The 11,872-nt window shown below is 35.6% G+C and overlaps 1 protein-coding gene across 1 annotated transcript in view; it reads left to right on the top strand.

The window, feature by feature from the left end:
• UNC79 (unc-79 homolog (C. elegans)) overlaps positions 1-11,872 on the top strand; it is a 216,593-nt gene that overhangs the window by 271 nt on the left and 204,450 nt on the right. The gene's annotated exons all lie outside the window — the stretch shown is intronic.

Raw genomic sequence — 11,872 nt, 5'->3', positions numbered from 1 at the left:
GAAGAGAAGGTGGGGGAGGGTGGACGTTAATGGCAACGCGGCGCTGTCCCCGGTGCTGAAAATCGATGCGGTCTTCTTTGGGGCTTGTGGTGGGGTTTCGCAAGACTGAAAGACCCTGCGAAATGAAATTAAAATGGGGTCATTCTCGGGGAAAAAGAGGCCTCGTATCTTTCAGATAAACATTTCAGTATCTCTTGTTGGAGTGGGGGAAGGGGGGCAGCGGCAAATCAGGGGCGGGGAACTGTCAGTTGCAACCAAAGCTGCCTGGCCTTCTGAGCATGCCCAGTTCTTGGTGCTGGAGCCATAGGGGAGTTTGAGTCTGCAGTTTCCACTTTGGGTTGGAGAGGCAAGAAGGGAGAGAAGGGGGAGGGCGCCGGTCGCCAGGCAGAATTCTGCATCAGTGTGAGGAAAATTAACTCAGCAATATCCACGCTAATGCTAAAACTAACTGCAACCACTGGTTAAAGCAAGAGTCGGTGCTTGCAAGAAAGTGAAAGGAACTCTGGGAAGATGATCGAATTTGAGCTAATTATTTTTCCAGAGAGGTTTTCTTTGAGGGCAGCTCACATAAACTATAACAAAAGGCAGGAGGGCTTCATTTTTCCCAGTAATGATTGACTGGTTGGTTGGAAACAACCTGATAAGTCCTTGTGGACAGAGGAAGTTTCTAATGTGCTCCCTGTAGCTTAGCTTATTGCAGTGCGCATTAGTAGGCCTTTGGTTATGTACTTGGTAGGCTGATTAATGTGAAATCTTTGCTTGAGTGCTCTTGAGGGACTCAGGAACTTAAACTTCCGACTGCAAATAGAGGATTTTTATGGAGTTGTGAGTTTGCATTTTTAACACAAATACCAGATCTTTTTCACATAATTGATTCTTGTTTCTTCAAAGCATTGTACACTTTTGTTGATAATACTGTAACTACTTAAGTCTTTGTAAATCTTCCTTGGAATGATTCTTAAAGTCATTTTGTGAGAATGAAAACATTGCTCAGATAATTTTGGGCAGTATCTTGTATATGATAAAATTCAGTATGTCATTAGTCACCAGATAGATTAGGTGATCTGAAGATTCATAGAATTTCCAGATTGATGGTTCCCTAGAGATTGTCTGTGCCCACCTACCGTCCAATGCTGAACATCTTTACACTTTGTTTTGGCAACTGGAATACTTGTATTTGAATCCCATTTTCCCTGTTTGACCTTGGGTGAGATAATTGACCTCTCTGAACTTTTATATCCTCATCTATAAACTTGAGATAATAATGCTGATGGGGCTGTTGTGATCACAAATGAGAGAATACACATGAAAGGTTGAGTATTGAGTTTAGTGCATAAGAAATACTCAATAACTGGTGGTTGTGATACTGACTATTCTCTCTTCCTAGTCTATACTGAAGTCAGTGTAGACCTTCCCACTTGAGGATATCATACTCTGGAAGGTGTTATGACAATGTGGTTGTTAAAAAGTCACCACCTGTCATTTGATTGTATAGTTATATATTACATAAGTAATTTCAGGTTACAGCCAGTGAGTATTATTGTCCTTTCCCTGCATTTTCTCTTCCTTGCTCTAATTAGTGATGCACTGGATGCTGTCTCAAATGACAAAATATATAAAGTCTTTATGTGGACTTGGTTGTGTAGTGTGTAGCTAACTTGGCATTTTAGAATTGTTTGGAAAACAGAGTTCTTTGTATGTGGGTAGAAAGGACAGTATTTTTTGGAGCTAGAAAATGTGAGTTTGCATGCCCTTCTGATTAACTGTGAGACACTAGACAATTTCATAGTTTTATGCCTCAGAGTGCCCATCTCTAAAATAAGGTATAGTCATGGTAGCTACCTGAACCTAAGGGTTTTAGAGGGCAAAAGAGGCAAATTGGAGGTAAGGAAGTTTTAGGTGTCTTGACTTGAAGGGAAGTTACGAGTCTTTTTTCTTTCTTTCTTACCTGCACTAACATGAGTGGTTGACACTCTTATGCACATTATATACCTAAAAATAAAGCAAACATGTAGTTGATGTTGATGAAGGCTGAATACTTTTTAATAAAGAGAAATTGTAGATTTATGGTATTTTATCCTGGACTCAGTAGGAGTCTATCTATGGGGAAGGAGAAGGAGAAAGAGTGCCATGACATTTTTCTCTTCTGTTATATGTGAAGACTGTCTGAACGGGAGGAAGGAGAGTTCATTTCTCCTCTGCATTCAGGAGTGTGCACAGTACCACTTTCCGGAGGCCCAAAGGAGAGAATTCGGTTTAATATAATATTAAAATATAATATCTATTAGTCTTCTTCCTGAGACCTCTGGAAGGAGCAAAGCTTTCACTGGTACAGGAAGTGGACATAGTTTGGTTGAACCAGCAAGAGGAAGTACTTGAATTTCAACCCAAATAGATTACGTGACTTACCTTTGAAATGTAATGTATCACAGATATATGAAAAATAATCTCATTTTAATGTAGTGGCAGTTTCTTTTACACAATAATTAATAGTGATGAAAGTGAGGCTATGTTAGCAAAGATTTGGTTGTGAGACTGGTTTTATGCACTCAGTCTATTTTCTGTGCTGTGTGCAGAATATCTTAGCAGAAGGTGACAGCCTACTAGCAATATCTGAGGCAACTGCACAAGAGTTAATTTTTTTCTCCAAATGTTTCCTTTTTCTTACAAAGTTCACTGTAGTGAAATGTTTATATAACTGATACGCAATCTGGAATGATAAAAATAAGAATTTACAGTTGTTTCACTTGGGATTCTAAGAGGAGGAGGAGTTAAATGTCCGTTTGCCTTCCTTTCCCCAGCTTTCTCAGAGTTAAAATTGACCAACGTGGAGTTTGGTTTTGTTCTTTCTAAAGAAGCTTGTGTTTGATAACAGCAAAGTTAAAATTTGGGATTCTTAGAATTGGACCTGCTGCCTGGAAATGGATACTGGCTCTGCTTATATGATCTCTGTGACCTTGGACAAGTTAATGCAACCTCTCTAAGCCTCAACTGCATTATCTATAAAATGGGGATAATCATAGGGGCGAAGATTAGGTGAAGTGAACCATGAAAAGTGCTTAGCATGGAATCCTGGCACATAATGAAGAGGCAATGAGTGTGAGTTATTACTGTTACCATCATCAAGTGTAAAATCTCCTGCTTGGTACTAAGATGAGGATAACTATAAAGTTTGGATTTCACCCCCAAGAGAAAATATAGTAACCACAATATTGTTTAAATTGGTTGTAAACCATTAGACCACTTTTAACTTTCCTTTCCTTTTGTCCAAGTTCTCTCTGCAGCAATTAGCCCAACTCAGTTTGTGGGGGAGGGGATCCTGTGTGGCAATTCCTTGACTTAAGATATCTGACAAGACACTGAATAATCCCCTACACAGACTTTCTAAGGCATGAATCACGGATCCTCCTCCTCTTGATTACAGGGTAGCACCTGGTAAATGTAAATAATTTATATAAATATCCATCAACATGTTTGTCAAATTTGGAAATTGACTTGCTGATAATTTGGGAATAAGCTCAAAATAAATAATTATAAAAGCGTGAATGTATGCTATTTTTATATATATTTACCCTATTCAACATTTTAATCTCAGGAACCAAAAATCATTTTTAAAAAGATTTATTTATGCACACAAGAACTGGGGTACAGGCCAGAGGTGAGGGGGGTGAGAGGATTCACCAGAGACAGAGTGGGGAGCAGAACAGGCTGACTGACGAAGTACACTGCTGAGGGGAGCAGCGGGGAGGCAGAAGAGGTCTGCTGCACCATATAGGTCACCTCCCTGGCCGGGTATCGAACTTGTGCTGCAGTGGCTGCAGAGAGCTTCATAGTGCTGTGCTTAACCCTTTGCATCAGCAGGGAGAGCTCCAAAAATCTTTTTGATTACATCAAAATTGAAAACTATGGTATTATCATTTAAAATTAATTTGCCCCTCCCTTGCATATTTAGGGTTCCTATTTGGAGGAATCAATTGTTTTATTTCTCTTATGCATATTATATGATGGTAATAAAGTGGAAAAATATTTCAGCTTTGAACAGCACTAGAACCTGTAGTCATTTAGAAATCTTTCTGTTTAGAAACAACAACATTGATAACTTTTTATAGAGGAAACTAGTTCATTTATACGTGCAGATCTTAGAGTGGCTATTTACCATATTTGTTATAACTAAAGGAGCAGCAGATGGCTCTTTAGCTTTTGTCTTATATGATTTTTTCTGCAATATTTGACACTAGTCACATTCCTTACTTAAAAATCTCCAGTTCTTTCTTTCTTTCTTTCTTTTTAAAGATTTATGTTATTTATGGGGTGTAAGCCAGAGGTGCAGGGAGACAGAGTGGGGAGCAGAATAGGCAGATCTACTGAAATACACTGCTGAGGGGAGCAGCAGGCATCAGGAGAGGTCTGCTGCACCATGTGGTTTGGCTCCTCGTCAGGGGATTAAACTAATGCTGCAGTGACTGCCCAGAGCTTCACCGTGCTGAGTGAGACTTAACTCCTTGAGTGACCAGGGAAAGCCCAAATTGCCTTTTCTTTGTTTTCTGGCTATTTCTACTCAGGATACCCACCCCCCACCCCCTCAACCCCCAGGCTTTAAAAGTGTTTTGGATTTGGTCATCAGTTCTCACAAATTCCCCAGACTCTTGATTTTATTACCTCTGTGTGGATGCTACTCAAATATAATTTTCTAGCCTAAACATGTTTTTTTCAAACTACCGTCTTGTCATTATGCAGATAACCAACCTATAGCATCTTGAACCCAACTTGTACTTCTTTATGTATCACTCATTTCATTTACTGGCACCACTGTCTACCCATTCCCAAATTAAGAAATTGGGAGTCTTCCTAAATTTCTATTCTCTCCCATTAGAATTCAGCTGTTGATTCTAGCCATCTAGCTCAATCCCTGCCCTAACTTTGAGTCCAGTTACATTCAACTGTATTTTTCAGCTATCCCACTGCACAGTGTTTTGCCTGAAGTGTTTTCGTTCCCTCTATGGCCTTTTTCTTTGCCTTTCTAATGCTTACTTATTTTTCAGTATTTAGCTTGAAAGCCCTGCCTGATTGCCTCTCTTCCCCTGCATGGCCCACTTGTGTGCTCACGTCTTGCAATATTCGCTTTCTTATTAGTTGCCCTCATTTGTGTTCAGATTGTATTAAGCTCATCTCTGTGTCTCCAGCATGCAAATCATTTATTTTCATGCACAGTGTTTGTACAAAGACTGTTTCTTGAATAGGAAGAGTGATTGAGGGTGAATAAAATGTCTTATATAAAGAAGGATTGATTACATAATCACATTTTTTGGATAGCATTAATTTGAAGATTTCACGTTCTTTGTTAATGTGAATTTCTACAATATAAACATTATATACAATGTATATTTTTCAGCTTAAGTAGCAGATACAAATTCAGTTGTCAAGTGTTAAAAACATCTACTAAATCAAATTTTATAATAATTATATTTCAAGTTATACTTTTCCTGAATATTCATTGTGATTTTGGTTCTTTCTCATTAGTCAGAAATTTCTATTGCTCTATTCAGCATAACTGATAGCACTCCTATTTGGTAGACAATCTTAGCACACATCCAACTCTTTTTCTTAAGACAAAGTGATAATACATTTGAAGCTTGATGTGAATCCTTTGATGTTACATCTGTTTAAGTTTTATGTATTGATTACTCAACCAGTAAATATACTGTAAGTTGTGACTTTAGTTTTGCAGCATGATTATGCTGGAAGTTCATACACCATTTATTTTGCATGCAGATATGGATAGCTCTGTATAAATGAACTCATATATTACTTAAAAATAAAATATTTATTGCATCAAAAAGTACATTGAACAAAAATATATTCTCTTCAGTAACCTTGCTTTTGGGAGTGTGTAGAAAGTTCAACCATGTAATTACAAATTTTAGATTTTTTTCAACTCATATATTCTATTTCTGCCTCATTTTCCTCCCCTTTTGGACCTTTTAGAAAGAATACTTCTAAACATTTTATAGTTTATCATATGTGTCTCATTTAATATTTGATGTGGGATTAAAACTAGAAGGGCAGCTTTCAATTTCATTTGTCTCAGAAACTGGGTTTGACACTCAAAACTGGAAGTATATGTGTATGTGCACATATATTTATATATATGTATGCACATGTATGCATAAATACATATACAATTGTGCCAATATATTATTTTTTAAAGAAGAAACATATTTCCCTTAGAAATGGAAATAGGTAATTCAAAATTATATAATCAGTTTAGCAGATCTGAGTAAGGTGTCTTTGAATGTTAAGCTATCCATGTAAGAGCGTTTAGGTAACTATTGTTTGTGCTTATTATGTATGAATTGACATATATCGATTTGTTCTTATAATAATTTTGTTCTTGTAATGTTACTATTTTGTATTCTGGTTTTATGGCTTAACTATTCCTCAACTTTTTCATTCCTTCATTAGCCTTACTGCTGGCATAGTAATTATAGAATTTATCACCTGTATTGTAACAGTTTTTTCATTTATCTGCCTGTGTCTCTATTTCTAAATAAAGTCACATTCATAGGTACTGAAGGTTAGGACCTGAACATCTATTTTTGGAGGACACATTTCAACTCACTACAAATTTTAAATTTTAGTTACAGTATCAGTTCACTGGTATGCCTGATTCTATCATTTGTTGTATCATTTATCATTCCTCCATTCGTTTTTCATGAATTATCAAAATAATATGCATTTCTATCTGAAATACCCAAAATAAAAAAATTGATGAAAGGTGAAAAAAAAAAAAACCAAACAAGCTCTGTGACATATTGTTAAGCAGTTTGTTTCAAGTTCTTTTAAGTAATATTAGCATTTTGATATGACAGTACATATTTGATATGATAGTTTCATGAACTACAAGTCCATCCTGTGTGTTACTGCCCAATCTTTATTTCATCAGTTTACCGTTCACTTATACCAGTAGTATTTATTGGAATCCTACAATGTGTCACACTCTGCATTTAAGCTCTAGGGAAGTTTAGAGCTGAGTACTCAAGGGTTTATACTTTGCTGAGATGTATATGTTTTATTTTCATTTTCTTTGACACTGTCTAGAATCCTAAAAAAATAATAAATTGAAATCAGCCTGTCTGTCATGACTTCTTCACGGAGGGTCAGTATGTACTCCTTGTGATGTAATTACTCTTTTATTAAATTGAAGGGTAAAACTTTTGTAGAGAATTTTATTAGAACCCCCCCCTCCACTCAATATTATTCTTATATTCTGGCAATTATTTTTTCATGCTTCCAAGCTAATTTTTCCATCAAGTTGCAAAGCTTATGATATTTTCATGAGCATCACATTAAATTTATAAGTTAACTTTCTTAGGGAGAACTAACTTCTTTAGGATAATGAATCTTGCCATTGAAGAACATGTTGTATCTTTCCACTTATGTAAGTCTTTTTGTACCTTTCCAGGGGTACTTTTGGAAATTTTTGTTAAACTTATACTTACTATTTTCCTTTTTCTTTCTTCTTCTATCAAAATTGGAGCCTGACTTTTCTTCTTGAAGGCCATTGATTTTTGCATGCTAATTCTATAGTTTTACTTTATTAAATTATTTAATTTTTTTTAGTTGTTTCCCCATATATTCCTTGGGTTTGCAAGATCTATAATTATATAATATACAAGTAGAAAATAGTTTTATCCTTTCTTTTTGATCCAATTCTTATATCTCTAGTTGCTTTCTCTTTCCCAATTACATTGGTGAATATCTCCAACACGTAGTTACTTATTGTATAGAGAGTGAGTATTCTTGTCTTGTTTATAATACTAGTCGGAAAGTCTCATTTATTAAATGAGAATTTCTTTGGCTAAGGTAATACACTAAGAAAATATTCATCAATTCTTATTTTATTAAGTTAAAAGATCTGAGTGGTATTGAATTTGTCATTCATTATCTATGAAAACCATGTGATTTCTCTTTATTAATATTCTGAGTTGGATTTTATCATTTTATTTAAAAGTTTTTGCATTGATATTCATTAAATAGATTATTCTACATTTTTGGGGGCGTGGGGAATAATTCTGGTTAACATATAACATAAGTTATATTTTTCTTTTTCACATTTTTCTTTTTCATGCTCTGGAATAACTAACTTTGAGGTTATCTTGTTTTTCCAAGTTGGTTAGTGTTCCCTTTGTGAAAGCATCAGGCTGGTGCTTCTTTGTAGTGGAGCTTTAACTTTCTTTCTCTATTTCCTCTATGTCTGGTGTCCTATAATAGATTTTCTGTTTCTACTGAGGTCAATTTTGGTAAGTTTTATTTCTTTAAAAACTTGTCCATTTACATCTTAAGCTTTCAATTTTGTTTGCATAGAGTTATGCAAGAGTCTCTTTGACATTAAAAAGTTTCTTTAATTTGGTTTTTATTTTCTCTTTGCCACTGTCATGCTGTGTTTTTAATGTTGGATATTTGTATTTTCTCCCCTCCCACCCGCTCCCCCTTTTTTTCTACATTGAGTCAGTGGTGAGTTCTTTGCTGAGAAACCAATTCTAGATTTATTTGTTAGTTCTATTGGTTTGTTTTTAAATTAATTTCTACTTTTATTCTTAATTTCCCCCATTCCAGATCTTTGTTTACTTTGGTGTTCCTTTTATAGCTTTTAGAATTGAGTGTTTATTTTACTCTTGATGTTATCTCATGCAATATGTTTTTCCTTGACTCTGGCTTATTCAGGTAATGTCAGCCTTTTATTATTATCTTCAAGAAGTTTTTCATTTTAATTTTTGTATTTTGTCTTGATGCAAGCACTGTTTGAAAGTGTGGCTGTAAATTTCCATTTGGAAGGGCAATTTTGTGTTTATTTTGTTATTTACATCTAGTTTTGTTGCATTATTATGTGAAGATGATATTTGTATTATTTCTATTCTTTGAACTTCATTGACGTTTTCTCTGTGGCCTAAGATTTGGTCACTTTTTGTGAATGTTCTGTGTGTGCTTGAAAGGAAGTTGTAAACCCTATTGTTGAGAGTTCAGGGTTTGATATAGATCTATAAGATCTACCTTGTTTATGTTGTTTAGGTCTTCTATGTCTTTATTAAATTGTTGTCTGCTTGGTCTTAGATTATGAGAGGTATGTTAAAGTCTCCTATTGTTAGTGTGTTTCTATTTTTCCTTGTATCTCTTATACCTTTCTGCTTAATGAAAGTTATTTTGTGTTGACTGCATAGATATTAATAACTGTAATATCTTTATTGTGAAATGTAGCCTTACACATTATTAAGTGATTTTCTTTATATATTTTAGTGCTTTTTCTCTTTTTAAATACCTTGTTAGATACTAAATTATGACCCGTTTTCTTTTTATTTGCATTTACCTGATAAATATTTCTCCATCCTTTTATTTTTTAACTCTTTTGAATCTCTTTGTTTTAGGTGTGTCTCTTGTATTCTGCATAGTGTTGGATTTTGCTTTATTAGCCAATCTGAAAATCCTTTTCTTTCAATAGGTGAGTTAAGCCCATTTACATCTATTGATATAATTAATATGTTTGGCATCAGTCTTATCATACTGCTTTTTTTTTGTCTTTTTTATCTGTGCTTTTTCATTATGCAGTGGGTATTATCTCCTTGTTTGTTCTATTAGTAAACTTTATACCATTATCTCTATATATTGCCATTAGTCCTTCTTAATTATTATTTATTGGCTCTCTGCATTGAACAATATTGAACTTAGGTTGTTACTTTGCCTTTTGTCTCACTCCTTAGTATCTGATTCAGACTACTATATATTAATTGGAAATAAACATCATTTGTTTCCAACTAATGTCTATTAGATAATCACATCCATATGCTCTCCTTATTCCCCCTGCCTCCTATTTTGATAACTATAGCTACTATGCTCTCTCCTTTCTCACCATGGTTTAGCTTTGTTCTCCAGGCTTATTTACATTTAGAGCTCATCAGTGATTCTTGTATTACTGTCTCTCAGTCTTTTGGGTTGTCTGAATGTACTTTTCTAATTAAATCTTTACGAAGGACTCACAGGTTCAATATTATCTAGTCTTGGCATGTTTATAATAGTTGGTTTGCAGCTTTGTACTTGATAGATATTAAGTCCTTGGGCATCTTAAATTTGTTGCATAAGAATTGAAAGTCTGGTCAAAGTCTTTTTCTTTTATTAGTGACTTAACATAATTCCCTGGTTGCCCTAATAATTTTTTGTCTTTAAAAGTTTTAAGTATAGTATGACTTTTGAATTTAATATGGTCTTGCTGATTTAATTGTGATATATTCTTTCAATGTCTGATTTTAAGAATTATTTTAATTTTTTTAAAAAAGATTTATTTATTTATACATACCGAACTGGGGTACAGGCCAGAGGTACAGGGGCAGTGAGAGGCTTCACCAGAGACAGAGTGGGGAGCAGAACAGGCTGACTGACGAAGTACACTGCTGAGGGGAGTAGCAGGCCGGTCAGGAGAGGTCTGCAGCGCCATGTGGGTCACCTCCGGGGCGGGGGATGGAACTTATGCTGAAGTCGCTTTAGCTTCTTAGTGTTGTGCTTTAACCCACTGCGCCACAAGGGAGGGTCGGCCCTATTTTAATTTTTTTTTTATTTATTTTTTATTTATTTTTTATTTTTTTTTAAAAAGATTTATTTTTATTTGTGCATACAGAACTGGGGTACAGGCCAGAGGCTCAGGGGCGGCGAGAGGTTTCACCATAGACAGAGTGGGGAGCAGAACAGGCAGATCGACGAAGTACACTGCTGAGGGGAGCAGCGGGCGGGTCAGGAGAGGTCTGCCACGCCATGTGGTCACCTCCGGGGCAGGCAGGAATCGAACTCATGCAGAGGTGGCTTCAGATTCTCAGTGCTGTGCTTTAACCCGCTGCGCCACCAGGGAGGGCCGGCCCTATTTTAATTTTTAAAGAAAGTGTCCTGGCATTAGAGTGACCATGAAATATACCTTTATTAACCTATATATTTTGTGGTGATTCCATATATATATGTGAATATATTTACTTAGATCTTAATATGAATGTCAAATATAAATAACACATTGAAACTTTAGTTGAGCTTTATCTCATTTTTCATAAGACCAAATTTATTCCTTGTACCAGTATGTCACTCTCTGACTATGCCACCATATATACTATTGTACATAAACCCAAGCATATTTATATATTACATATATCATTCACTCATTTTATATATTCATGTAATCTCTCAATTCCAAAGCAGAGTTTAATGAATTTCGTTCCCTGTATACTCTCGGGTAAGCACTACCCTAGTCAGGAGAGAAAGCCCTACAGAGCAACTTCCCCTGCCCCTTTGCTGGGTGCTTTCTGTTCTCCCTCCATCCCAGGCAGCCTTCCATCTGCTTCCTGGCAATACAGAGTAAATGTTGCCTTTTCTAGATTTTTATACAAATTAAGTCATGTAGGACGGCATTTTTTCTGTTAGACTTGTTTTTGTGTAGCATGTTTTTGAGAATCATTCATGTTGCTCTTTGTATTAATACTCTGTTCCTTTTGACTGGCCTGGAGTATTCCCTGGTGTGTCTGTGTTATTTAGGTTGTTTCAGTGTGGGGTCATTATGAATTATGTGGCTGCACATATTTGCATACATCATGTACCTCATGGCGACATAGGTTTTGATTTCTCTAAGGCGACTATCTGTGAATGGAAATGCTTGACAATATATAATAAAATGACTATTTAATGCACCTGGGTGCTGTTTCGCAGCGTGGCTGTGCCAGTGCGTTCCCACCAGCAGTGGGGAGGCCAGGTTGTTACTTTGCCTTTTGTCTCACTCCTTAGTATCTGATTCAGACTACTATATATTAATTGGAAATAAACATCATTTGTTTCCAACTAATGT

The sequence above is a fragment of the Condylura cristata genome, unplaced genomic scaffold (assembly GCF_000260355.1).
Source record: "Condylura cristata isolate star-nosed mole 26May11 unplaced genomic scaffold, ConCri1.0 scaffold00013, whole genome shotgun sequence".
Classification (NCBI taxonomy): Eukaryota; Metazoa; Chordata; class Mammalia; order Eulipotyphla; family Talpidae; genus Condylura; species Condylura cristata.
This window is presented reverse-complemented; position numbering and strand designations above follow the sequence as displayed.